Source organism: Dendropsophus ebraccatus, chromosome 8, assembly GCF_027789765.1.
Source record: "Dendropsophus ebraccatus isolate aDenEbr1 chromosome 8, aDenEbr1.pat, whole genome shotgun sequence".
Lineage (NCBI taxonomy): Eukaryota > Metazoa > Chordata > Amphibia > Anura > Hylidae > Dendropsophus > Dendropsophus ebraccatus.
This window is the reverse complement of record NC_091461.1, coordinates 102408039-102435722: the sequence shown is the minus strand read 5'-3', so window position 1 is coordinate 102435722 and position 27684 is coordinate 102408039. Positions and strand designations below refer to the sequence as shown.

Genomic DNA, 27684 nt, shown 5'->3' with positions numbered 1-27684 from the left:
TGAACTGAGCTTATCTGTCGTCGGCTATAGATCTATTCCCATGTCTATACTAGAAATGCAGTTCATTAAGTCCACACTCATTTAGGCAATTGTCTTCAGCCAATACCTCCTACGGCGTGATAGAAATAGGGCCTATGCTAGGAAAATCAGAGTAGTGCTTCCTGTGATCAGCTGATAGGGTGACCTTTCAAGGCACAGATCTGCATCTATCTGACTGGGCAATGACTCTCCACAGAAATCCAGATCTATCCGATAGGGTCATGTTTCCCCACAAAGATCTCGCTCCAACTTATCAGGCAATGTTTCTCCACAGAGATCTAGATCCAAATTATCAGGCCATGTTTCTCCACATTGACTTGGATTCATCTGACTGGGCCATGTTCTTCCACACAGATCTGGATCCAGCTGGCCGGCCATTTTTTCGCAAAAAAATGCTGCTCCAACTTATCAGGCCATGTTTCTCTATACAGATCTGGATCCAACTTAACAGGCCATGTTTCTCCACATTGATCTGGATCCGTCTCACTGGGCCATGTTTCCCCACAAAGATTTGCATCCAACTGATCAGGCCATGTTTCTCTACAGAGATCTGGATCAAATCTGATTGGACCATGTTTCTCCACAGAGATCTGGATCCATCTGACCAGGCCATGTTAATACATGGAGATCTGGATCCAATCTGATTGGACCATGTTTCTCGATAGAGATTGGATCCATCTGACCGGACCATATTCCTTCACAGAGATCTGGACCTATCTGACTGGTCATGTTCCTCCATAGAGATCTGGATTCATCTTACCGGGTAATGTTTCTCCACAGAGATCTGGTTCCATTTGACTGGTCATGTTTTTCTACTACTTAAGGCCCTATTACACAAGACGATTATCAGCCGTATTCGGTTGATATTGGCCGTTACGGATGATAATCGTGTAATAGAAGCCAATGATCAGCCGACATAAACTATGTCGGCTGATTGATGCTGTTGTTTGTCTTTCAACACGTTGAAAGACAAACGACTTATATAGCAGAAATCTGCTGCCGCCGCTTTGTGGAATAGGAGCAGCGCCAGCAGACCGCTGCTATCTGTTATGGGCTGCCCTGTCGATCAAGTGATCCCCCGGGCAGACCCCACCTTCGCCCCCTGTACTCACCTGCTCGCTGCCGACGCGTGTAATAGCATCGGCGGTGAGCGGGCAAAGAGGAGCAAGCGAGTGCTAACAGCGCTCGTTCGCTCCTCTTGGTCGCCCCATGTAATAGGGGCTTCAGTTGTAAAATCCTCTCTGTTTTGCTCCCTGGGGCTGGTTGTCTGTTTTTATAGCCCATCCAGAATGGTGAATTGTGGGTTTATGGCACAAATTTAATCTCCATATAGGGAAAATCCAATCACAAGAGGGCAGTGGGCTCTCATAAAGTGGCTATTCAGCATTATTCTTCATTACATTCTGTATACTTAGCATATCTTGCATACTATGTATTACTGTCATATTGTCAAGTTTTTCTGCACCCCCGTGGTGTCCAGCCTACCTCTTTCAGCTACAAAGCCTATTAAAAGAATACCCACAGAGTCCTATCACTCAACTGGGTGCAATAATCATGGTATACCTAGTGGAAGGCAACATTATCTATAAACAACATTATGAAGAAACTTTATGATAAGACACAAGAGATGCACTTGCATTTCAGACAACTAACACCATCCTCTCTTTTTCACTACAGACTTGTCTATAGGACCCCACTGTTTGCAGATACTAATGAAACTGAATGAAAACTTCAGATGAGGCGAAGAGACACCAATGGGACTATTACCAACCACATTCTCTAAATAGCTTTGATCTTTAAAGCAATGTTTTGGACTTTCTGCTTTCCACATAATGATAAACCTGTCCAAGTCTAAAACTCCTGACATTGGAAGACAGAAGGCATTGTTCAGCTTTCAGCTAACACGTTCGAAGAAAAGTCTCATGCCTTGCATTATACTTAATGTGTTTTATACACATGTTAGGGGAGATTTATCAAACTGGTGTAAAGTAAAATTGTCTTAGTTGCCCCTAGCAACCAATCCGATTCCACCTTTCATTTTTCAAATAATCTGTGAGGAATAAAAGGTGGAATCTGATTGGTTGCTAGGGGCAACTAAGACAATTCTACCAGTTTGATAAATCTCCCCCTTTATGCCTTGTCCAACAAAGGGACATGATCTAGTAGTAAAGCGATATGATTTGGAAAACAAAGGACTATAAGATGCAACATCTTGGCTGTAAATGGAACACCATGCCCCAAAATATTGCCAAAATTTTGGTCCAAATAAAGACAACCAATATGTGTTGTACTGGAGGGTTGGGCGATTAACAAAACTAATTGATTTCCGTAATTCAAAATTTATTTGACTCATGATTCTGATTTTCATCCGAATCTTGAATTTGATTTTAGCCCCTACCCAGACTGGTGTAGTTCTAGGGGAGAGCTGTTCCCACCTCACCGCCACTGCATTGAAACAAGATTGCAGCAGGAGCTAAGCTGTCACACACAGCCGAGTTTCTGCTGCATTTGCCAGGGTGATAACTCCAGTCTCAGCAGTTTAACCCTTAAGATGCTGTTGTCAATGGTGACCAGAAGATCTAAAGAATTTGACAGTGAGGAGAGGGCTCCCCCTGTTCGGCATCTGTACCCTGCAACGGGATTGCAGGATACCAGTGGTTACCAAGGCAGTCATAGCCTAACAAAGCCTCTTAAAGGGGTTATCCAGTGCTACACAAAAATGGCCACTTTCTTCCAGAGACAGCACCACTCTTGTCTCCAGTTTGGGTTGGGTTTTGTAACTCATTTCCATTGAGGTGAATGGAGCTTAATTGCAAACCACACATTAACTGGAGACAAGAGTGGTGTTGTCTCTGGAAGAAAGTGGCCAAGTTTTTGTAGCGCTGGATAACCCCTTTAAATCTGCCATCATACAGCAACTGCAGTAATAATAATAATAATAATAATGATGATGCTTTTATTTGTATAGCGCACACAGATTCCGCAACATTTACATAGTTTTTGCCAATTATTGCTTTGAAATCTGGACTTGTGCTTCGAAATCAGGACTTTAGTACAGTATTCACAAACATAGTACATCAGTATTTTTTTTTAGTTTAAATTTGGGAAAAAGCTAAATTACTTTTCATTTTTTGGGCAACCCCTCTAATGTGTCAATAGACTAGAATAGTCTGCAGCAAGAAAAGATGTACTGTATAGTACCACTAGCAGACACCAGTGAGAGACACAGAATCTGCATAGACAGATTTATAGAGTGCTTTGTGTTGCCTTATCTAGGCCTCCAGCAGTACACTAGTGCTTTCCTAATGATAACATGATAGCTCTGCTGGATCTGTCCCTGTCTGCAAGGCAAAGCTGCAAAGTGAAGTGCACAAAACAAGTGTCTGTCTATTGTGTGTGCAGTGTAAGAAGTGGAAAATTTCAGGATTACATAAAAAAAAAAAAAGATTCCCTCCCCTAAAGATATGGCTTTAATTAGTAGGCTCCACAATGGTCAAACTCACTCTGATTATGCTTTAATGTCACATTCCACTGATATTCTGTCAATGCTGGCGCTGTGAAGATCCCTTTAGAAATCCATGAACACCAGTTTTTAACTTCTCAGTTATCCATGCCTGTTTTTAACAAAAAAAAAAGCTGAATGGAGGATGGTGCAAGAGGAAAGGATAAACAAAGCTTAAAATGACTCTGTAGCCATAATCTGACCCCCCAAACTGCTTGCACCTTCGGATAGCTGCTTTTAATCCAAGATCTGTCCTGAAGTCCGTTTGGCAGGTGATGCAGTTATTGTTATAAAAAACAACTTTTAAACTAGCAGCCCGTACCCTACGGGAGTGACCTAGATTGCGTATGCATTAGGCAGGCACAATCTCTCTGTCCCTTCTCCCCGCCCTCCTTCTTATTAGGAATGCTCCAGGTAGATTGCCTCCTATTCCCCACCTGTTTCAGTCCAGCACATGGGCTGGATCATTAAGACACCTGTGCAAATGTTCAGCATGGAGAAAATGTTCCAGTGGCATTCCTAATGATGAAGAGGGTGGGAAGGAGGGATGGAGGGGTGGTGCAAAGTTAGGGCACAGATATTCTAAGCCATGCCTGTAGGGCACAGGGATGTAGGTTTAAAAGTAGTTTTTTAAGACAATAACTGCATCACCTGCCAAACGGACCGCAGGACAGATCTTGGATTAAAAGCAGCTAGTGGTTTGGGGGGAGGGGGGGTCAGATTGTGGGTACAGAGTAAAGAAATCCCACCTGATTGAATGATATTGTAGTTGGCTCCATTATTCATCCAGTCCTTATAGGTTCCATCCAAACATGTCCACCAGACTTCAAATGCATAATGCAGATTAGTGCCAGGTCTTTAAAAGCCTGTGGCTACAACATAGTTTTACTGTGGTATACATTTTTATAACTTTTTGATGATATACTGACAAATACTGAATATATGTATAGATTTACATTTAAATCTGTAAAATTGTGACTTTTAAATAGTGATTTCAACAACTTCCCTCTGTGTGATCACTTCATTTACAAAAAAAATAAAAAATAAATATCATCCTTACCCCAGAAAAAAAGTTTTGACCACAATCTGCTGCCTAGTGTCCCTTGTTAGGCTTGATCAGTCTCTAGTAAAAGAGAGACTAGGACAGAACACGAAAACACAGGAAGTGAAGGTGAGGCTTAGATAGTGCAAAGACACAGAAAGTCGAAGAGCTACCGCTATGTGCCTGGGTCCTGAAATCAGTAATCCTGTCAGACGCTTACAGAGGGTCCATGCTGTACCTGAAAGGTAAATCAATGCTTCTTTCTTATCTCTTCCACCCATAAAGTTCTGGGCAGATGTCCCTTGTATAAATACATGCATCCAGAAGTAATTCCCTCCCTTAGGGTGCCTTCACACCTACCGACTTACAGCGTTAATAACGCTGCGAGTCGGCTAGGTCCTGGCAGATCACTGTCAGTACATACACGCAGCAGTCTGAACGACCACTGCGTGTATGTAAATCTGCCGGCCGCTTAACCCCTTCTGATGCCGGCCGGCTCCCGCTCCGCTCTGTATACATTACCTCTCCTCGCTCGACGGGGTCCCGGCGTCCTGCTCTCGCGCCAATCAGTGTGTTGCCCAGCCGCAGCCACTGATTGGCCGGGCGGGAGAGCAGGACGCCGGGACCCCGTGGAACGAGGAGGTAATGTATACAGAGCGGAGCGGGAGCCGGCCGGCCGGCATCAGAAGGGGTTAAGCAGCCGGCAGATTTACATACACGCAGCGGTCGTTCAGACCGCTGCGTGTATGTACTGACAGTGATCTGCCAGGACCTAGCCGACTCGCAGCGTTATTAACGCTGCGAGTCGGTAGGTGTGAAGGCACCCTTAGTTGGCATGCTTGTCATCATCATTATCAGTTCAGTGCTTAGCATAACCCCATCCTTGCTGTGATTCTAATACTGTTTCCTTTTTGCTCACATAACACCTTGCAAACTCAATACATCATTTATAGTTCTGTACTATATATCATCAGCCCAGCACATTGACAGCCTGTTCAGTCCAGTGCATTTCTCCAGCACTATGTCGTGACATAACAAAGAGAAGTAGGTGCTCTCCTTTGATTGGCCAGAGAAATAAGGTAAAGGAAGCAACTGTGTGAATACTGCCGGTGAACTCTTCAGCTCTGATTGTGCCCTGAAAGTCAGAAGTCTGGCGAAAATTTTTATTACAGTATTGTATTGTCCCCCAAAAGTTATACAAATCGCCAATATACACTTATTACGGGAAATGCACATAAAGTCAGTTTTTCCCTGCACTTACTACTGCATCAAGGCTTCACTTCCTGGATAAAATGGTGATGTCACTTCCTGTATAACATGGTGATGTCACGACCCGACTCCCAGAGCTGTGCGAGCTGTGGCTGCTGGAGAGGATGATGGCAGAGGGATGCTCAGTGTCCCCCCAGTGCCCTGTGTCCCTCAATGACCCCCTGCCATCATCCTCTCCAGCAGCCACAGCCCGCACAGCTCTGGGAGTCGGGTTGTGACATCACCATGTTATCCAGGAAGTGACATCACCATGTTATCCAGGAAGTGACATCACCATGTTATCCAGGAAGTGACATCACCATTTTATCCAGGAAGTGAAGCCTTGATGCAGTGGTAAGTGCAGGGAAAAAGCACTATGTGCATTTCCCGTAATAACTGTATATTGGCAATTTTTAGGGGGGGGGGCAATACAATACTTAAATAAACATTTTCCCCGTACTTCACCTTTAAGGAATAGCTGTGTATTATAGAGGGGGCTTTCAGCTATGAGAGCCTCAAAATAGCCTCTGAAGGATTAAAAGGGTACTCCAGAAAAAAATGTAATCAATTGGTGCCAAAAAGTGCCAGAGATTTGTTATTAACTTGTATTAATAATGTCAAGTCTTCCAGTACTTATCAGCTGCTGCATGTCCCGCAAGTGGTATTATTTCCAGTCTGGAGAGCAGGAGAGTTTTCTGTGGGTAATTGCTACTGCTCTGGACAGTTCCTGACATGGACAGAGGTGGCAGCAGAGAGCGCTGTGTCAGACTGGAAAGAATACACCACTTCCCGCAGGACATATAGCAACTGATAAGTACTGGAAGACAAGATTTTTTTTATATAAGTAAATTATAAATTTATGACACTTTCTAACACCAGTTGATTTGAAAGATTTTTTTTTTCCGCTGGAGTATCCCCTTCTAACTTAATAATGCAAGTTTATTAAAAATCTGTTCAGATGCTGGTGAGTTGTTTGGTGGGGATCTGACCACTACCCGACCACCACTCTATTCACTCTCTATGAGACCTTAAAACAAAGCCATGCTCTGCAATGTTCAGAAGTCCCACAGACTGTGCCCGGAGCATTGTTTGTATATGTGTGCAGCCACTTAACCCTTTGAGGACCAGGCCCAAAATGACCCAGTGGACCGCGCAAATTTTGATCTTAGTGCTTTCGTTTTTCCCTCCTCCCCTTCTAAGAGCTCTAGCACTCTCAGTTTTCTATCTACAAGCCATGTAAGTGCTTGTTTTTTACAGGAATAGTTGTACTTTGTAATGGCGTCATTCATTTTACCATAACATGTATGATGGAATTCCAAATATATTATTTATGAAGATATAAATAGGTGAAATCGTAAGAAAGAATGCAATATGGTAACGTTTGGGGGGTTCCTGTGTCTACGTAATGCACTATATGGTAACAGCGACATGACACTATTATTCTATAGGTCAGTCCGAACACAACCATATGCAGGTTAGACAGATTCTCTAATGTTATATATATTTTTTTTTATGAAATCCTTTTTTTTGGCAATTAAATATTAATAAAATGGGCCTATTGTGACACTTATAACGGTTTTATTTTTTCACCTATGGGGCTGTATGGGGTGTAATTTTTTCCGCCATGATCTCTAGTTTTTATTAATACCATATTTGTGAAGATCGGACGTTTTGATCACTTTTTATTGATTTTTTTAAATATATAATGTAACATAAAATCGGTAATCTGCGCACTTTTTCCCCTCTTTTCGTGTACGCCGTTTACCGTTCGCAATGACGCTTGTTATATTTTAATAGATCGGACAATTACGCACGCTACGGTATATTATATGTTTATCTATTTATGCATTTTTATATGTTTTATTTATATAATGGGAAAGGGGGGTGATTTAGACTTTTATTGGGGGAGGGGTTTTGGGGTAGTGTAATAGTGTTTTGAACTTTTTTTTTTTACACTTTTGAAGTCCCTTTGGGGGACTTCTACATACAGTACTTGGATTTCTACACTGATGAATGCTATGCCATAGGCATAGCATTGATCAGTGTTATCGGCGATCTGCTCATTGAGCCTGCCTGTGCAGGCTCAGTGTAGCAGATCGCCGATCGGACCGCATGGAGGCAGGTAAGAGACCTCCAGCAGTCCGTTTCAACGATCTGGACCCCCGCAGTCACACTGCGGGGGTCCCGATCGGTAAGTGACAGGGGACTCCCCCTGTCACTTACACTTAAACGCTGCGGTCGCGCCGCGATCGCGGCGTTTAAGGGGTTAATGACACGCGGCAGCGCGATCGCTGCAGCGTGTCATTACCGGTGAGGTCCCGGCTGCTGATTGCAGCCGGCCCCCACCTGCTATGAAGCGCGCTCCGCTCCGGAGCGTGCTTCATAGCGGGAATAACACCCATGACGTAAGGTTACGTCATGGGTCGTCTGGGGACAGACTTCCATGACGTAACCCTACGTCTAGGGTCGTCTAGGGGTTAAAGGGGTTATCCAGTGCTACAAAAACATGGCCACTTTTCCCCCTACTGTTGTCTCCAGTTCAGGTGCAGTTTGCAATTAAGCTCCATTTACTTCAATGGAACTGAGTTTCAAAACCCCACCCAAACTGGAGACAACAGTAGGGGGAAAGTGGCCATGTTTTTGTAGCGCTGGATAACCCCTTCAATTTACTTGGCGGACATCTTGTCTGTGTCCTCATGATCAGTGTGGTTAGACCTAACTGCTCGTATTGGGATAAGGCACAGGTGTCCTCGACCGTCGTAGAACAACAATTCCCATCATGCCTGGACAGCTAAAGCCAAGCTTTGGCTGTCCAGGCATGATGCCAGAGGGTAGCACGTTAGACACTGCTGTGAGCTGTAACTTTTTAATACAGTGGTGCCTTGGATTACGAGCATAATTCGTTCCGGGGCCGTGCTTGTAATCCAAATCCACTCTTATACCAAAGCAAATTTTCCCATAAGAAATCATTGAAACGTAGACAATTGGTTCCACACCCCAAAAATCATTTTATAATCATTATAGCAGCAGTGTGTATAGCTGAGTGTGAGTGCAAGCAAATTATAGCAGCAGTGTGTATAGCTGAGTGTGAGTGCAAGCACATTATAGCAGCAGTGTGTATAGCTGAGTGTGAGTGCAAGCACATTATAGCAGCAGTGTGTATAGCTGAGTGTGAGTGCAAGCACATTATAGCAGGAATGGAGAGGATGGGAAACACAAGGACTGCGAGAGACTGCAGGGAGCATGAAGGAATGAGCAGGGCAGATGTGGACACAGTATAGCAGCACTCTCTGTCCGGGGAAAGAGGGGTTAAAGCTATAGATTACCCCCACAGTCCTGTCCTCTGATGCAAGCCCCAGCCTGAAGTGGATCTGCTATAAATTGGAAGGTGAGAGAGACTTCCTGGGTCAGAGTACTGTGCTGCAGACCCCGCTATGCAGGCCATGCCCCTCCCCCACTCACGCTCCCACCCAATACCAGGAGCTCTTAAACCAAAGCAATGCTCTTAAACCAAGTCACAATTTTGAAAAACTGTGAGCTCTTCTTGCAAAACGCTCTTAAACCAAGTTACTCTTAAACCAAGGTACCACTGTATTAGGAAAATTCCTTTAAATGTCCTAATATTAGTGGCCGCAAAAGTGATGTAATTTATGGAAACCTTACCCAAAAGTGACCGTTTTTGAGGGCGTTCTGAGGTGCCATTTTATGGTGACTAGGTAATTCACGTCATTCACCAGGTAAGAGCTTCCACCTCAAAACTCTACCGGTTAGTATATCAGGGGGTGTTCCCATTCACTGTCAGCACGCAGAGATCTTGAAATGGTGGGGATGTGAACAATGAGGCTGCCTTATAAATAATTATCTGTTATTAATGACCCGGCAGGACCTGGATACTGGGAAGCGTAGGAGAATCGGGTAATTCCGATGATAAATGAGAATATAAATAATTGAGGGAATGACCGGGAAGAGACGATCTATAACCGGGTAATGGATGGAGAATTCTCCGAAAATTACCTCAGGTGAGCGCGGGAGCCGCGGGGGCGCGCCTCTCACAGTCACCTCAGAGTGTAGGCGGGAACCCGCACCACTCTCTGAGGTAATTTTACAGAGCGGAGGCGCGCGGCGATCGGAGGGCGCGAACTGATAGAGTACGGCCGCGGAGGCGCGCAGAGGTGAGCTCGCCCTAGCCGAAGACGGCGACAGGGGCGCGCAGAGGAGAGCTCGCGCCCGCGGAGACGGCGGCGGGGGCGCGCAGGAGTGAGAGCGCGCGCCCGCTAGTACTGGTGGAAGCGCAGGGCTCCGGTGCTGGGGGCGCGCTGCGCAGTCACCATTCTCGGAGTGAGAGTGTGTGGGGAGCGGAGAGAAGCGGCAGCCGGAGCTGTGGAAGGAGCTAAAAAAATATAAAAGAGAAGGCGAGCACCCCAGAATACTGGAGCAGCACCCCGGGACTGAGGAGAGCAGCACCTGCCCAGGGTAAGTGCACCCCTCAGGGGCAATCCGACCCATGTCGCTGCCCACCAGGGTGGCATCCTCTGCTGCCAGGTACAGGACCCCTGGAGTGGGTGCATGCCCCCAGATGCCAGCCAGTGCAGTGCCCCCATAGCAATGTAACCCAGGGCTCTGCCCCAATACTGCCTGTAGCTGCTTATACCCCTATAATGTGCAGTGACTCAGTGTCACCCAGTGCACCCCACAAATATGCAGTCCCCAATGATGCCCCCACCTCATCAATATGCAGTGATCCTATATGACTAAGTGCCCCCCCCAGAATAACTACAGTGCCTCAGTATGACCTAATGCACCCCCATAACATGCAGTGCCTCAATATGACCCATTGCACCCCAATAATATGCAGTGCCCACTAAAAGCTCTTCACTGACTGCCCCCAAACAATATGCAGTGCAGAGACCCCCAATTATAAGCAGTGCCCTCCAATAATAAGCAGTGCTCCCCAATAATATGCAGAGCCTCCATTATTGTGCGGTGGACTCAATAGTTTGCGGAACCCTTAATATGCAGTGCTCCCCAATAATAAGCAGTGTTCACCAATGATTAGCAGTGTTCCCCAATGATAAGCAGTGTTCCCCAATGATAAGCAGTGCTCCCCAATGATAAGCAGTGTTCCCCAATAATAAGCAGTGTCCCCCAATAATAAGCGGTGTTGCCCAATAATATGCAGTGTACCCCAATAATAATCAGTGTTCCCCAATAGACTGCAGTGCCAGCAATAATAAGCATTGCCCCCAATAATAAGCATTACCCCAAAATATACGCAGTGCTCCCCAATAATATTCTGTGCCAACAATAAGAGACAATGTTCCAGCTGCCTGTGCGCCTCGATGCTCCTCACTGCCTCCACTACTACCCAGTGCACCCATTACTGAAACATTGCTCCCTAATATCTCCCATTGTCTCCTAGCACTGGCAGCAGCCCCCTCACATTAGCTGTTCCCCCCATAGTCCCCATACATTGTAGATCTCCCTAGCTGGTGCCCCCCTGCCCACTGCTCTTTGCATCCTCTCTCTAACCAACTAATTAGTTTTCATCCAGATTTACAGCCGCTCATCCTCACTACATGGAGCTTTCGGCTGAATAATCACCAACCTGGTGCCCAGTTACTTCCATCTTATTAACCCTCACAGAACACCAGTCAGCCGGGGCACTAGCCCATTGTCATGAGCTGGTGGTCAGTATTTCTTGCTATGCTGCAAAGAATGTAGAACCGAGCCGAGCACACAGCCCACATGCCCGTTTAATTCTGTGCCCGTCAGATCCGTAGCGCCGTGCTGGATGGACAATTATAATGCCGTGCCTTCCTGTGAACGCCTTATACATATGGATTATTCCCCCCAGATGTTATTAGAGAAAGTCGCTGCAACCTTTACTTTGTAATGTGCATTTGCAGCTCAGCTCATTTGCCTGTAATGGTTTGCTATCCTGGTACGGCAGCATGCCGTGGGTTAACAGCTTTGCACACAGGTATAGTCATACACTGCACATTGCACATCCATAGAGACTTCTTTTCTTTCTTCTAACCCTACAGCTCTGACTTTCATCATGTATTTTTCTCCCCGGGTTGCAATTGTTAAAAACCCTACAAGGTACATCTATATATGATTTCTAGGGTTGTCATTACGCAAAGAAACAACCTTCTTTAAATGCACAGTGTTCCCTATGGATAAAGGTTGCAACCCGTATTAGCTGTAGTGCATCTATCCTCTAGGTAGTCATTATACCTGGCAGTGTGTAATTTCATTTGTTCAGGATTATTTGTGTATGTTCACCTCTCGCCCCTCTCCCCCTCCCTTCCGGCTCATTGATCCCTCTGATCGATACGTCCTCATTAATTGCAATGATTCTGATGTAAGTTATTAAGATCCTAGGATCGGAGCGCTGGGCGCAGCCTGTTGTCGGAGGATTCGTCTTGATGGTGGAAGTTGGACATGGTTCTCTGCCTGTTGTTGAGGGATACATTGTGATGTGTCGGTCCTTCCTTGCACAGGAAGATGATACAGAGTTACTTCTTTGCAATGAAAAGAAGTAACAGACCTTTACTCCTCATGAGAGGGGGCTGCTTGGTGACCACTGCTGCAAACCAAGACAGTAATGCTCACAGCAAAGAGGGAGCAATGAAGAATCTTTTGTATTTTTTTCCTTTTTTTTTTAATTTATGCAGTCTTCTTTTTGTGGGCAGAAATAAAAAGTTGTACGTGACAATTGCATCATGTGGCAGGCCAGGGTTAAGAAAATGATCCTTCAATATGATAGGATATCCGAAATCTGGTGACCATAGGCTGTAGGGATTCATTGTGGTCCGCAGCTCATTGGTGTTGTGCCATCTCAGTGAGCAGGTAGGATATAGGTCGTAAAGCTGCCCCTTATGCAACAGGAAGGAACAAGTCGTCGCGTCCTGTAGTCACATATAACACAGTGACATAAGATTACTGCCTGGATGTACAACAAGGGCTGGAAGATCTGATGACATCATCAGGATGCAACCCACTGCGCCGTGAACTCCGCCCCTCGCCTAATAATGTATTTGGGAAGCAAGTGTTTTAATAAAATCTACTCATAATTCAGACTGGTTATACTTGAGGAAAAAATATATATCTTTTTCAGATTTGCAATAAGTCATATGAACAGCTCGGTTCTTGTGCTGGTGGGAGGGGTTGGAAGGGTTAAAACATTTGACTTAAAATGGAGTTCATGCAGAAGAATGTTAAATATCCGATCAGTCGGGGCTGTAAGGGTCTGAATGGAGATATATCACATTATTCATGACCAGATCAGTCCTTCTTCTTCCATCTCAGTGGTGGAAAGGCGAAATAGATGAAGCCGCCTGCTGCAATTGTGTCTCCATTAATGATGAGGTCTTCATTGTAGGTTAGTTATCCCGAGTTCGAAGCTGTGTGAGACAGGTCTGCAGTAGAGAGACAATGCAGTGCAAACAGTGTTAACCCTTTGTATTAGAAATAGCACAATTCTGTTGGGGCTCTAATGGATATGCCCTGCACTCTCCAACTCAGTGTACAATTATTTGATCTCATCAATGCTCATACCTGACAGTTTCTTATTCTGTAGAGAATGCTGAGACCACCGCACAGATCACAATCATCGGATGCAAATGATATATCGCTGCCTCCCGAACTGCGCTTTGAGCTTTGGCAATATTTTATCCTTTCTGTCAAGACTGTGCTGTCAAGGCCCGGAGCTTGTTAATGAAAGCATATCGTCTACAAGCGGTCGCCAAACTGTTTAGTGCGCTGAGACGGTATATTTAAGCTATCGACAGCACATCTCATTATAATGAGCCGCTAACACAGATCTGTATTCGGCCTGCAACAAGTATTGTGTGCACTGTTTATAATGCAACCGTGAAAACAATTGCGGCTCTTAGGAATCCGCCTGTTGATTTGACTGAGAAAGAGACATTTAGCATTGACTGTATCTGATTCTGCAGTGTAATGTCTTGCTAGGGGGGGAGGGGGCGGGTCAACTGGCGCTGTGTTTGATGTGCGGCATCCAAGAATTATCAATAGATCTAGCCGTAATTGATTTCTTCCCTTGGAAAGGTTACTGGGCAGCGCATTGTGTGCACAAGTTATGATGCATCAGTCTGGGGGCTGGAGCTTTTACGGAGTGCTTCCCCACCCCCTGAAATTATAAAAATCCATGGATTAATCACCTGCAAAATCATTTTGTGAGGCTCTGGTCACATATGCATCAGAGTGCAATTGTTGCTGTCCTGATGGACTTCAGTATATGGATATGGTCTGTAGGGATCTTTCACATCCAGCACAACCCATGGCTCTCAGGCTCTTGTCAAACTACAACTCCCGTTATGCCAGTGAATAGTTGTTAAGGCATGATGGAAGTTATGGTTTTTAAACAGCTGTAAAGCCACAGGTTGGAGAACACAGGCCTCCAACCAGGAAACTACTTAACCTGATCTGGCATGCAGCAAAGACCACAAGCACCCAATAGACCCCATTGGCTTACCGTAGGGTCTGTTCTTTTGAGGTTTCTGTGGTTTGATGGGAAGAATAGCTATCAATGCATTATTTTTGCTAAAGGGGTACTATGCAACAGAACGGCCCCAACACCTTGAGGGACTAGAATGCACCCAGCCCCATAAGAGAACAGGTTAATAATAAAAGTGAATTTTTAGTAATGTCAAATACATTCTATAATGTGTAGTCCATATATATCAAGTCCTTAGATATCCTTAGAGATCATGACTGGTTACATTGAAGGTCCATGTATATCTGTTGTACTGGGGGCTGGACATCGTAATACAGCTGAATATCACCATTATTTATTACATAATGTGTCGGAATCTTAACGTACACTCTGAGCATAACCCAGTGACTTATGCCGTCATGTACCATGGTGTTTACTGAATAACCATGTATGTTATCCAATGGCTTGCATAATAAACCACTGTATATTGTGGGTTAAATGTTTTTTTTTCTTTTTCTTTGGCGGTGACCAGATTGTGCTTTCCTGTATAGGTAAAGAACATGGTATGCCAGTATATATCTGCTCATTGGATGGAAAAATACTAATTGTAATAGTTTCCTGCAGTATATGCTGAATTATATGCCAAAATTAGTGCGAATGTGCTTTTTTCAGTGTGTTTCCTAGAAATATTGATTGAAGGAATATGCTTTTTAACAGATACATTTTGTTGCCAATCCTGTTTGCTAAAATGTATTTATTGCTAAGAGCCTGTTATTAGTGATATAAGTGAAGTAGACTGTGTAAAGTAGGTGTGCAGTGAGTTCATCTGCTATCTAATCTATCCTGGTTTTCATCTGTAATTTGCTGTGCAGATGATCATGGCTCCAGTGGTGGCAGTATTACTCAGTATTTATCAGTATTCCTCCAAACTACTCAGTATTTTTTAGTATTACTTAGTATTCCTCGATATTTATCAGTATAAGACCATATTCAAACACAGTTGTTTTTTTTTTGTAAAATAATGGCAGTTATTTAATACCCAAAATAATGGCCGCTATTTTCAGTGTTCATGATTTTCATTGACGTGTAGGGAAACAATGGTCGTTAGTTCACACACTGCATTGAATAAAGGCTGTTGTTCACAGTGGCCATCAAATTAATGTTAAGTATATTTGTTGGTGGCCGTTATTTAGCGAACAATGGATATTATTTTAAGTTGTTCACACAATTTTTTTTTTGGGGACGTCCTCTTACCAACATTTCAACCAAATTCATTGAACCTTTGAAAATAGCCACACCCAAAAGGGTGTTGATTGCAGCCATCATTCACCCTAAACTCAATGTACCAACGGCAATGACGGGATATTGCAATGATATCCATTAATAATGGACGTTATTTGGTACTCAACAGTCGTTATTTTGAGTATCAAATAATGGCCATTGAAAATCGTTGTGTAAATATACCCTAAGGCTATGTTCACACCGGGTAAGAGACCGGCCGTTCCGTGACCCCGCCCGGGTCACGGAACAACCGGTCTCTGCCCGGATCATCCCAGCCGGTACTTAAGTACCGGCCAGAAGATCTTTCTGGCTGCAGGCTTCTGATGCAGGCGCATCAGCGCGCCCCGCATCAGAACGTCCCACAGCAAACAATGAACTGATAGGGTTTCCTACGGCCACAATTCATTGAATTTGCGGCGCCGCACGGATCCCGGCCGAATCGTATACGATGGGCATGTGCTCCGGCCAGGATCTCATAGAAATGTAGGCAGTGTTCCACATTACATAAAGTACACAGTTGACAATGGCAACTATGGACGTACTTTTACGTAGTGTGAACATAGCCTCAGGGTGCATTCACACGTATAGGATCCACTGCAGATCTGCAGCAGGTTTGATGGTGCAGATTTGATGCTGTGTTCAGTTATTTTAAATCTGCTGCAGAAAATCTGCAGAAAATCCGCTGCGATACGGTGTGTGTGAAGCTACCCTTACTCAGTATTCGGCTATGCTTTTTCTATTTAAAAAGACGGCCATTATTGCTGCGATGCAATGCATTGAAGTCAATGGGATGACGGACATCCAATGCACAGAATGTATAAAATAACAGACGTCTGCGTGGGCGTCAAAATAATGATCATGTGGTAGCTCGGTTTAAACTGTTTAGTATTCAAACATAAATTTACCCAATTCACACAATTCCGTAGTGTGAACGCACCTCCACTCTCGGAACCTGAACTTTGCTCGGTATTTGAACGCAGGCTGGTGCTGGTGTCTCATGCTTATGATGAGTGAACTTGCCAAACGCTTCGGCTCGAACAAACATTGTCGAACCAAAGTGTTCTGCAAGTTCGCTTATCACTAGTTTCAACCTGTGCATCTGCCGCGTTGAACATTTTCACGTGCCACCAGTTTGCCCCTTCCTCCCTCTGGTATCTTAACTCCACTTGTCCCCCTCTGAAGTGTGGCTGAAGTGTAGTTTTTCTGGGCGTGGATCGTTTAAGAGTTTAGCACTGGTGAACCCTAACATACAGTACAGTACAAGGCTATGTTCACACAACATTTTCGAAAAATCACGGACGTTGTACAACGGCCGTGATTGTTACGAGAATATACGTTGCATTGTTGTCTATGGGATACCGTGCAATTTGCAACAACGGCCGTATAAATAAGAAAAAATACATTGGTCGGGTGTCTATGGGATCACGGCCGGAGCGTATACCCATAGTATACATCAGAACTCCGGTACTGCGGCATCGGGTCACGGAAAGGCCAGTCTCTCACGTTGTGTGAACATGGCCCAATACTGAATTTTATAAGATTCAGTCAGTTATTAACATAGTTTTCACACTTACTATCTCTCCTGAGTCTGTCTCTGTTTGAATTTCCCGCCGTTTGCAGATCCCTGAACCTCCAGTTGGTGGCTTAATTTTTTCGTCACTTCCTGGTTTGATGCACTTTGTCTCCTGTGATGTCTAACTGATTCTGTAAAACCGTTAGATGGCATACAGCTTGCTCAGCCAATCAGAACTAAGCAACCTGAGTCATCTGACAAAGTGAGGCTGGCCTAACAGGGCTATGATCCGTCTTCCTATTGATGATGACATTGTCACAAAATGGCTTCTGCAGAGCAGCCTGGGGTCAACAGTCATTAGGTAAGAATGGTTTTACATCACTTCCTGGTGGGGGGTTGAGGGGGAAAAAGATAGGGAAGGGTGGCAGATAGGTGATTGAAGCATATTACAAAGTTATATAACTTTGTAGTGTGTTTCAATTACTGAGAAAAAGCTTTTCACCGGAGTTGTCCTTTAAGTTCGAGAACAGAGTTAGTCACTCAGTCACTGAGTATTCCTTCGCCAGTATTTATCAATATTAATTACTATTCCTCAGTATTCCTCTCTGCAGATTCCACCTCATTCTCTGTGTACTTGATCTATACAGTATATGCTCTTTAGACTGTAACAAGGACACTTTTGGCAGCTCTGCACTGTTTTTTTTTTTTTCTTGGACCATTCCTTGTTGGAGTATTTCTACCATGTGCCAGCTTGCAGTATTTTACTATATACTTTTAGTCTAGCCTATTCAACAAATAGGTATCTGATATAACTTGTTAATTTTCGGATTAGGCTGGGTTCACACTGCGTGTTTGCAATCCGTTTTTTGAAAAAAAAAACAAAAAACTGATGCTTTTGTGTGCATCCGTTTTGATCCGTTTTTCCATTGACTTCCATCATAAAAAAAAGGATCAAAACGGATCTGTTTTCTTTTGACGAACACAAAAACGTTGCTGACACAATTTTTTGGTCCGTTAAAAAAACTGGATCTGTTAAACGTATGCTAAAAACGCAGTGTGAACCCAGCCTTACAATGGGTCTGATGTCTAAACAAAAAAAACAAACAAATTCTGGACTGTGCTTGGAAGATGTCACCAGCTTCTTTATGCCTTAGCAAATCCACCAATCCCTGATAGGACACAGAACAATGTTTAAATGATCACTGTAAACCGCTTCCTCCTTGTGATCGTCTGTGTGATCCATAAAGTTTCTGTATATCCCTTTATTCAACAAAGACTAAGAAATAAGAAAAACAGCTTTGAAGTATGAACCACTAGGTGTCTCATGTTCCTGCAGTCTGCTGTCCACTGCCTTTCGTTAGGGGAATTCCATCTCTAGTAACAGAGAGACCTGGCAGAACACAGGAAGAAGGGGCCAAACTTAGCATGTGCACTGTGCAGGAGAGTAGAAGACAGCCTGGACTCTGTCTGCCTAAGCACCTCAGTGTTTTTACTCTTGTCGGGCATAGTATACTATAAAATGATATAATAGAACATTACAGGCAAAAACAAGGATCAAAAGTTAAAATGCTCTAATGGTACTAACAAAAAATGTTAATTATTCTTCTGTGAAGTTAAAAAAAATAATGGCATAAAAAAATGACAGCAGTCACATTTTGCAATACACTTTATTAAATAAACATCGCAAAACAGTAAATAACAGGGATATGTTTGGCATACCTGTAACCATAACAACCAGAATAATAGCGTTAACATTCGCTAAATGGCCTTAAAGAAAAAACGTTTTAATAGCTTGTTTCTTTGTATTTTCCTCATAAACAAAGTACATAAATTAAAAGTCTCCTTATTTTTGTTGAGAAATGTCACCTACAACGCAATTAACCTTTGCTTGCGGTGTGTTCAATAGCTTCCCCAAAATAATAGCAAAATGTGCAGATCCAGAAGTGCGTGGATCCTCCCTTGGCTCACCGAACAAACATCAAAAAATAGAATGCTGATCCAGCACCTCCAATAAAAACTCATTGTTCACTGCAATCCAAAAGCTTTAAAAATATGTCTGTGATTATAGGAAAACAGAGTTAACAGAAGTTCCTACGCGTTTCTAATTTATTCAGGAGTTTTAAGCTGTAGTGGATAAATAACAAACTAATTCTCAAAGCAATATACAGTATATGCTTTTGTTACAACTAGCAGCAATTGTCTGCTATTCTGTGTTTTCTAGTCTGTTTAGAGCACTTGCATTAGAGCAGGGTTTTTAAACTTAAATAGGCAGTAGGCCAAAATAAAAAAAATTGGACAAACTTCCTCCCCACCCTCTTGTCATGAGTAGAGATGATCGAACAGGGCCGAAGTTCAGGTTTGTACGAACCCAAACCATAGGCATTTGATTCGCGCTGCCTTCCCGTTCCGTGAGGAAGGTGGAGACAGCCCGAGTACCGCCTGGAAAACAGGGATACAGCTTAGGTAATAGGCTGTATTGCTGTTTTCCAGGTGGTACTCGGGCTTTCTCCACCTTCCCCACGGAACGGGAAGGCAGCGCAAATCAAAAGCCGATGGTTCGGCATCGTACGAACATGAACTTCGGCCCCGTTCGATCATCTCTAGTCATGAGTGACGCAGATAACGAAAAGTCACAACATTTTTGCTCAAAATGGGTTTGCACAAAATGTTGTGAGTTTTTGCCATCCCTGCAGCTTCTTTATTAATGTTTATTTGAAGGATCAAATTATGAGCACATTTTGTGTAACTTTAATAACTGAATGACATGTGCTTATGTATTATGGCATCACCTGGTGTTCACAGTGTATATTAAAGCTTATGTCCACCTATTGACCTGCGTGCCTGAGGAATCACATGCTCAGTCACTCTCTACCTAATGAGGTGAATGCTGGAGGGAACGCATGCTCAGTCCACCTCCACCTAATGAGCTGGGTGCTGGAGGAATCACATGCTTAGTCACTATGTACCTAATGAGGTGAATGCTGGAGGGCACACATGCTCAGTCCAACTCCACCTAATGAGCTGGGTGCTGGAGGACACACATGCTCAGATGATCGCTACCTAATAAGCTGAGTGCTGGAGGGCACTCATGCTCAGTCAATGTCCCTGTCCACCTGATGAGCCAAGTGCTGGAGGACATACATGGTCATTCACTGTCCCTGTCCACCTAATTATCTGAATGCTGGAGGACACACATGCTCAGTCACTTTTCCCATGCACCTAATGACCTTAGTACCTAAGGATACACATGGTCATCACTGTCCCCATCCAAATAATGAGCAGAATGCTGGGGGACACACATGCTCAGTCACTTTACAATAACAAAGTCTATGTATCGTGATCCTCTGTTCATTGCACATTGCACAATAGAAATAGCCTTCTGCAGAAGACGTAAATAGGGAGAAAATCAGGGGTGGGGAGGAGACTTATTCTCTCTGGAGCCCTCCCCAGCAGCACAGATTCGTGACACTAGGAGTGATACATAGAAGCCAATTATGTTTTTTTTTTGTTTGTTTTTTAAAGAAACAGTAAATAGCACTGTAGAATAGTCCATAAGGGTACACTTAAGCTGGGTAGTGGTGGTAGGTGCACGCCAGATTGCCCACGGGTAATAAAGACATACATGCATGTTCTGTACCTGTTGATGACAATAAAGCAAGGAATTTTTTTTATCTACAGATGCTGTTGGACATGTCATCAGACATGTCAAAAGTTATTGATTGCAGTGGGCCTTACTGCTGAACCCCACTACGATCAGAAGATTTAGCTGGACAGTGGATGGCACTGCTGCTGTACTCATTGCGGCTATATCTCCTGATTGCAGCTGGTCAGAGCATTGAGACCCGCTGCGATCAATATCTTTGGACACTCCCGATGAGTCAAAAGGTTTTTTTAGTGACAGTGACTCTTTAAGCCATGCCAACCTTTCATGCACGTTTACTTTCTGTTAAGCCACACCTCCCTTATCAAGAATGGCACAAAGTATCTAAAATCCATTGAAAGTCCTGCAAGCTGGATTTTTTTTGGCACAGTTCATGATTTGAAATATTCTGCAAAAAAATTTTTAACCTTTGATTTACTACAGATTTTCAGCTGTGAAAATTGGTAACAAATCTCCATTGTGTCTATGCCAAAAATCAGCATGCTTTTACATATGTAAAATCTTATCCATGCTTCCCTGCTGTAAAGGCTGCAAAGTAATTCCATGTAGATGTATGGAGCTTGTAAGCTATAGATGGATCCTAAATGTGTATATGGCATGTTAGAGATTGAAGGAAACAGAAATATGAAATTATTTCCAGAGCATCAATGATCAAAAATTACAGGCTACATGATCACCTTGTGTACTGTACTGCACCAGACCACTGCCTATGATCCCCATCTATAAATGTGCTCATGCTGCTGCAGATATCATTTGCTACTTTCTGAAATCGACAGGTTAAACCCTTTTTAACATGGCTTTAAAAAAAAGGTGTTTTACTGCAAGCAGAACTGCCGGCTCTTTCCCTTTTTCATTGTAATTACATATTCCACTGTCAAATCACCCAGCAGTTTTCAATTCCAAAGAAATATTGATGTGGAATTGTTTATTTGTATTGCTTCTTAAGTGCAGCTTTCACTGCCAGTGTTCAAGAGAAACGTCTTACGACTTTGACAAAGTCATTGGAAGTTCGAAGTTGGGTGACTTTAAGGCTTGCTCTTGTAACTGTAAGCAATCTAGGATTGGCAGAAGAATTTTTATGGGAATTGTTTAAAATTCTGTGTTTATCCCTGACAAGTTTCAGTTGCAGACAGTATAGGGAGACAGTACTGGTAATTATAGGTAGCCGGGGCAGTACTAGGAAGTAGTAGCTGTAAAAAAAAAACTGTTGAAGGAAGCATTTGTTTTTGTTTTTTTTAACTCTTTATTATTTTAGTTTTTCCATTAACAAAGAAAAAGGTTGGAAAGGCAGTGGTCCTCAACAACAAGGACAACTGTGTGACAAACATTCAGTACATTCCACACAAATAAACGTTACTAAACATCCAGCGGCAGAGCGGAGCATCACATCAAAGGGTGATACACCGCTAAGAATCTCATTGTGCGAGACATAAACACATAAGAAGTATCCCTTCTCTGCTGCTGCCAACATATGTCAATAAACATCCCCCTCCCTCCCCACCCTCCCCACCCCCGGAGCGGCAGATGTGAGAGGAAAATAAATAAATAAAACGCAAAAAGGAAAACAAAAATACACACATCCATGATAAATATCTCCCCTGGTTTCTGACATGGTCATCCATGAAGGAGCTTAAATCAGGAGTCGGAGTCAGTCCCTGAAAAAAAATTCAGGAGTTGGAGCCAGAGCTGCGTCACCCAGAAGTTGTAGTTACAGCTATTAGTTGGAGGCGCATGGAGCTGCATGTTGTAGTTGTGGACAGTAGTTGTAGGCAGTATTTGTAGTTGGAGGCAGAATTTGTAGTTGCAGGCTGTAGTTGTAGTTGCAGGCAGCATTTGTAGCTGTAGTAGCTATAGACAATAGTTCTAGTTAGTAGTTGTAGTTGTGGGCAGTAGATGTAGTTGTAAGCAGTAGTTGTAGCTGCATGCAGTAGTTGTAGTGTCAGGCAGAAGTTGTACGCAGTAGTTGAATTTACAGGCTGCAGTTGTTGGTAGTAGTTCTAGTTAGTAGCTGCAGTTGTAGGCAGTAGTTGTAGTTACAGGCTGCAGTTGTAGGTAGTAGTTACAGGCTGCAGTTGTAGGTAGTAATTGTAGTTAGTAGTTGCAGTTGTAGGCAGTAGTTGTAGTTACAGGCTGCAGTTGTAGGTAGTAGTTACAGGCTGCAGTTGTAGGTAGTAGTTGTAGTTAGTAGTTGCAGTTGTAGGCAGTAGTTGTAATTGCATGCAGTAGTCGTAGGTAGTAGTTGTAGTTGCATTCAGTAGTTGTAGATGGTAGTTGTAGTTGCATGCAGTAGTTGTAGTTGCAGTTGTTGACAGAAATTGTAGCCACAAGATAATTTTCTTTTCTCAAGACAGTTCAGTTAAGTTGACCACTTATAACTTGCGTTCATAACAGTTTATGAGTGTCCCAGCATGAAGACCCATCTCAACTAGCTAATTGCAAGCATTTGTAACTGGTGAGGTGTGGTTACTAAAAAGGAGCTTTCAATTATTATGTATTATTCAAGCCAGTTGTGTGTTGTATATTTTAAAGACAGGATAGGGACTCTTTAATATAATTTTGTTGTGCATGCTCCTCTTTCCCCAATATGTTTGCCTTTTTACAACTTTAGCTTTATTTGTGTTTTTCTAGATGACAGATTAAAAGAAATTTGTCTCTAGAGCACTAAGATTGTAGCATAAGCTGAGGTGTATGTGGGAGCCGTACCTGATCAACTCAGTGTAATTGCTTTGCGCACTTAAAAATCCCTTCCAGCAAAGAATTATGAACCGTTTTGTGCTTTGTTCACACCAGAGATTCTGGCTGTGTTTGTGCACCTTGTCCTATTGATTTTAGTGCTATTTCTGACTATGCACTGATGACGGCCCCAGGATGTTATTCCATGTGATCAGCAAGCAGAGCGTAATGAAAGCAAAACAGAATAATGTTCTTCCTGCTGTTACCCAAAATTCATCTCATTTACAACGCCAAATGCAAGAATGGAAAGCTGCAAAGTCTAGCATAGCATCCAGCCTAGTTGTTCCTTAAGGGTATAGTCACACATGGAAGATTTCTTGCGAGAATTTCAGCGAAAATCGGTTTCTTACATCTGAAGGGTGTGTGGTGGCGAGCACATAGATTTCTGCATGCTGCATTTGGATGAATTGGACAAGCACAGAAATTTCTGCAGCAAATCTGCCATGTGTGAACTCACCTAAGGCCTGCGTCACACACAAAGAGGGATTTATAATTTCTCTCACTCAGCATAATTCACACCACTTTGTCATGGCCATCTTCCCTTTGGCATATTCTATAATTCATTTGCACCATTTTTCAGTGCCGTTGCGCCTTGATCATCTGTTTGGTTTTCTAGTATATGCCTGGTGCATGGCTGGGGTACAGTTATATACATCTTTATTATATTTATTATTTATTATCCACTCAATGGGTGATGGAAAAATCCACAAGTCAAAAAATCTAATTCATTCTACAATTTGCAAGAATTTGATAAATGTGGTGCATTTATGAATTGGCAAAAAAGGGTAAACTAAAAAAAAGAGAAAACATGCAACAAATCTTACCCCCCCCCCTTGTTCACACAACATCTTTTAATGCAAAATAACAAACATTGTTTTTAAACTAATATTTTATTCATGCGTCTTTACCATTTTTTAATGCCTTTTTGATCCCTTAAGACCCCATGGTGTAAATCACAGGAGCCTGTCACTTATGTACCTATGATGTATACACCAGAAGGTCCAGGGGCTCTATGAAGCAAGCTCAGGAGCTGACCGCTTCATAGAGAGTGAGGATCGGCTGCTATTAGCGATTGCACTGCCGCCAGTCATTAATGCCTTAAATGCCTTCAGTCGCGGCATTTAAGTGTCTGTGACTGAAGCTGCCCTCCTGTCACTGTCGGATTGGGACTCGATTGTTTTCCCTGACTGCTGAAGGAGTAACACTTCCATACAGTCTGTGAAGATTAACGATGACACTGATCACTGCCTTGCAATGGCATAGCATTGACCAGCGTATGCAATATAATGACTATTATGGTATAAAAAAAGCTAAAATAGATCTAGAGGCTCTGTGAAGCAAGAGCAGGTCCTCACTGTTAATGATGGGCTGCCATGATCACACGGCCATCTGCCATTAACCACTTCAGCGATCGTGCAGAATTTAAGAAAGTGACAGGAGCTGTGTTCCTGACACTGTACAATCGGGCCCCCCGCAGTGTGACTGCAGGGGTTCCAATCCTTTTAGCTGACAGCCAGAGGTCTCTTACCTTCCTCTGTGCAGTCAGCTCCGCGATTGCTACATAGAGCCTGCCACAGACAGGCTCTATGTAATGATCACAGAAAACATTGAGCAATGCTATGCTATGGCACAGCATTGATCAGTGTCAGTAATGTAATGTATAAACGTAATATTCCTCTAGGTGGACTTAAAAAGTGTAAAATAAAAAATTTCAAAGAGTTTAAAAAAAACAACAAATGCCCTCCCCTAGTAAAAGTTTAAATTGACCCCTTTCCCATTTTATAAATAAAACACATACAAAAATGCACATATTATATATTGTAGCGTGCGTAACTGTCCGATCTAATAAAACAATATTGTTCCCGCACCATGAATGGCATAAATAAAAAAGCGGTGAAAAACTCCACGATTAATGATTAATAAATCTAAAGATCATAGCACAAAAAATGATGCCCCATACAGCCCCATAGATGAAAAAAAGCATAGAGTCACAATAGGGCTATTTTAATCATATCCATTTGCAAACAAAACAGTAAAACAATAGAAAAGCTATATAAACATGCATATTGCTGTATTAGGACTTACCTATAGCGTAAAGTGCATTACACTAACACAGAGACCCACCAAAATTAGCAAAATAGGCTTTTCCCCCAATTTCACCCCATAAATAATATTTTGGGGGTTCCATCATACATGTTATGGTAGATTAAAAGTCACTATTACAAAGTACACTTGGTCCTGAAAAAAACAAACCCTTACATGGCGCTGTAGATGGAAAAATAAAATAAATAAATAAAAGAGTTAAATCTCTTAAAAGGTGAGGAGGAAAAAAAGAAAACGCAAAATTTAACCCCTTAGCGACCCATGACGTATCTGATACGTCATGGTGCCGCTCGGGGTGTTCAGAGCGGGGTCCCGCCGGGACCCCGCTCTGAACGGCGCTGATCCCGGCTGACACGTGCAGCCGGGCAGTGCCTCTATTAGCCGGCGCGGGTCCCGTTGCCGCGCCGGCTAATTAAGCCTCTAAGTGCAGCTGTCAAACCTGACAGCTGCACTTAGAGGCTTCAGACCTCACGTCCCTGGTGTCTAGTGGGACGGTTCTCCCCCCTGCGATGCGATCGCGGGGGGGAGATCCGTTCTTCTGCCCGTGTCGGGCCTCAGCGTCGGAATGACGCTGATCCCGGCTCGGCAATAGATTGCTATGGCCTGCAGCAGGCCATAGTAATCTATGACCGATCTAATCGATCTTTGCTGTGTATATACACAGCATTGATCTCTATGAGAGATCAGTGCTGTCTATATACAAGTCCCCCAGGGGGGCTTCTAGTTACAGTAAAAATAAAAGTAAAAAATTTTTTATTAATAAAAAATCCCCTCCCCTAATAAAAGTCCAAATCACCCCCCTTTTCCCATTTTATAAATATAAATTAATAAATAAATAAATAAACATATTTAGTATCGCCGCGCGCGTAATCGCCCGAACTATTAATTAATCACATTCCTGATCTCGTACGGTAAACGGCGTCAGCGCAAAAAAATTCCAAAGTGCAAAATTGCGCATTTTTGGTCGCATCAAATCCAGAAAAAATGTAATAAAAAACGATCAAAAAGTCGTATATGCGCAATCAAGGTACCGATAGAAAGAACACATCATGGCGCAAAAACTGACACCTCACACAGCCCCATAGACCAAAGGATAAAAGCGCTATAAGCCTGGGAATGGAGCGATTTTAAGGAACGTATATTTGTTAACAATGGTTTGAATTTTTTACAGGCCATCCGATACAATATAAGTTATACATGTTACATATCATAGTAATCGTAACGACTTGAGGAACATGCATAAAAAGTCAGTTTTACCATAGGACGGACGGCGTAAATGCAAAACTCCCCGAAATCAAAACAAATTCGTTTGTTTTTTTTCAATTTGACAGTGCAAATGATTTTTTCCCGGTTTCGCAGCATATGTTATGGAAAAATAATGCCTGTCATTGCAAAGTACAATTGGTTTCGCAAAAAATAAGCGCTCATATACGTCTCTAGGTGAAAAAATGCAAGCGCTATGGACTTTTAAACTTAAAATGGAATAAGCAAAAGCGCAAAAACGAAAATAGGCTTTGACCTTAAGGGGTTAAAATTATCAAGGTCATTAAGATAATATTAGGCTCTGTCTTTAAAGGGGTACTCCAGCGGGGGGGGGGGGGCACTTTTTTGCTGGTGCTCCGGTGCCCAGTTCCCGGCCGCTTCCAGGTGTCTGATGCGGGCCCGAGACGTGATGTCTCAGGTCCGCACAGCCACTCAGCGACAGAGGCGGGATCTGAGCGAACTTGAAATGGATCCTGCCTTCTTCACTGAGTGGCTGAGCTTACCTGAGACGTCACGTCTCGGGCCCGCGTCAAACATCCGGAAGTGCCCGGGAACCGGGAAATGCTTATAAAGTGCTTTTTTTCCCTGCACTTACTACTGCATCAAGGCTTCACTTCCTGGATAACATGGTGATGTCACGACCCGACTCTCAGAGCTCTGGGGCTGTGGCTGCGGGAGAGGATGATGGCAGGGGGACACTGAGGGACACAGGGCACTGGAGGGACACTGAGCATTCCTCTGCCATCATCCTCTCCAGCAGCCACAGCCTGCACAGCTCTGGGAGTCGGGTCGTGACATCACCATGTTATCCAGGAAGTGAAGCCTTGATGCAGTAGTA

At 43.3% G+C, this 27684-nt stretch overlaps 1 protein-coding gene and 1 long non-coding RNA gene across 3 annotated transcripts in view; one reads left to right on the top strand and one right to left on the bottom strand.

Moving 5' to 3' along the window:
• Window positions 1-3542: 3542 nt before the first annotated feature.
• On the bottom strand, window positions 3543-9837 carry LOC138799733 (uncharacterized). Its single transcript, XR_011364305.1, has 4 exons — window positions 9495-9837; window positions 4602-4821; window positions 4291-4413; window positions 3543-3653 (listed from the first exon to the last, which is right to left on the bottom strand). It is a non-coding gene; the product is annotated as an uncharacterized lncRNA (long non-coding RNA).
• Window positions 9838-10109: 272 nt separating this feature from the next.
• Window positions 10110-27684, top strand: part of PTPRF (protein tyrosine phosphatase receptor type F) — a 657420-nt gene continuing 639845 nt past the window's right edge. For both annotated transcript variants that reach the window (XM_069981278.1, XM_069981277.1), the window contains exon 1: window positions 10110-10304. The gene's annotated coding sequence lies outside the window, so the exon portion shown is untranslated. The remainder of the gene's footprint in view (window positions 10305-27684) is intronic.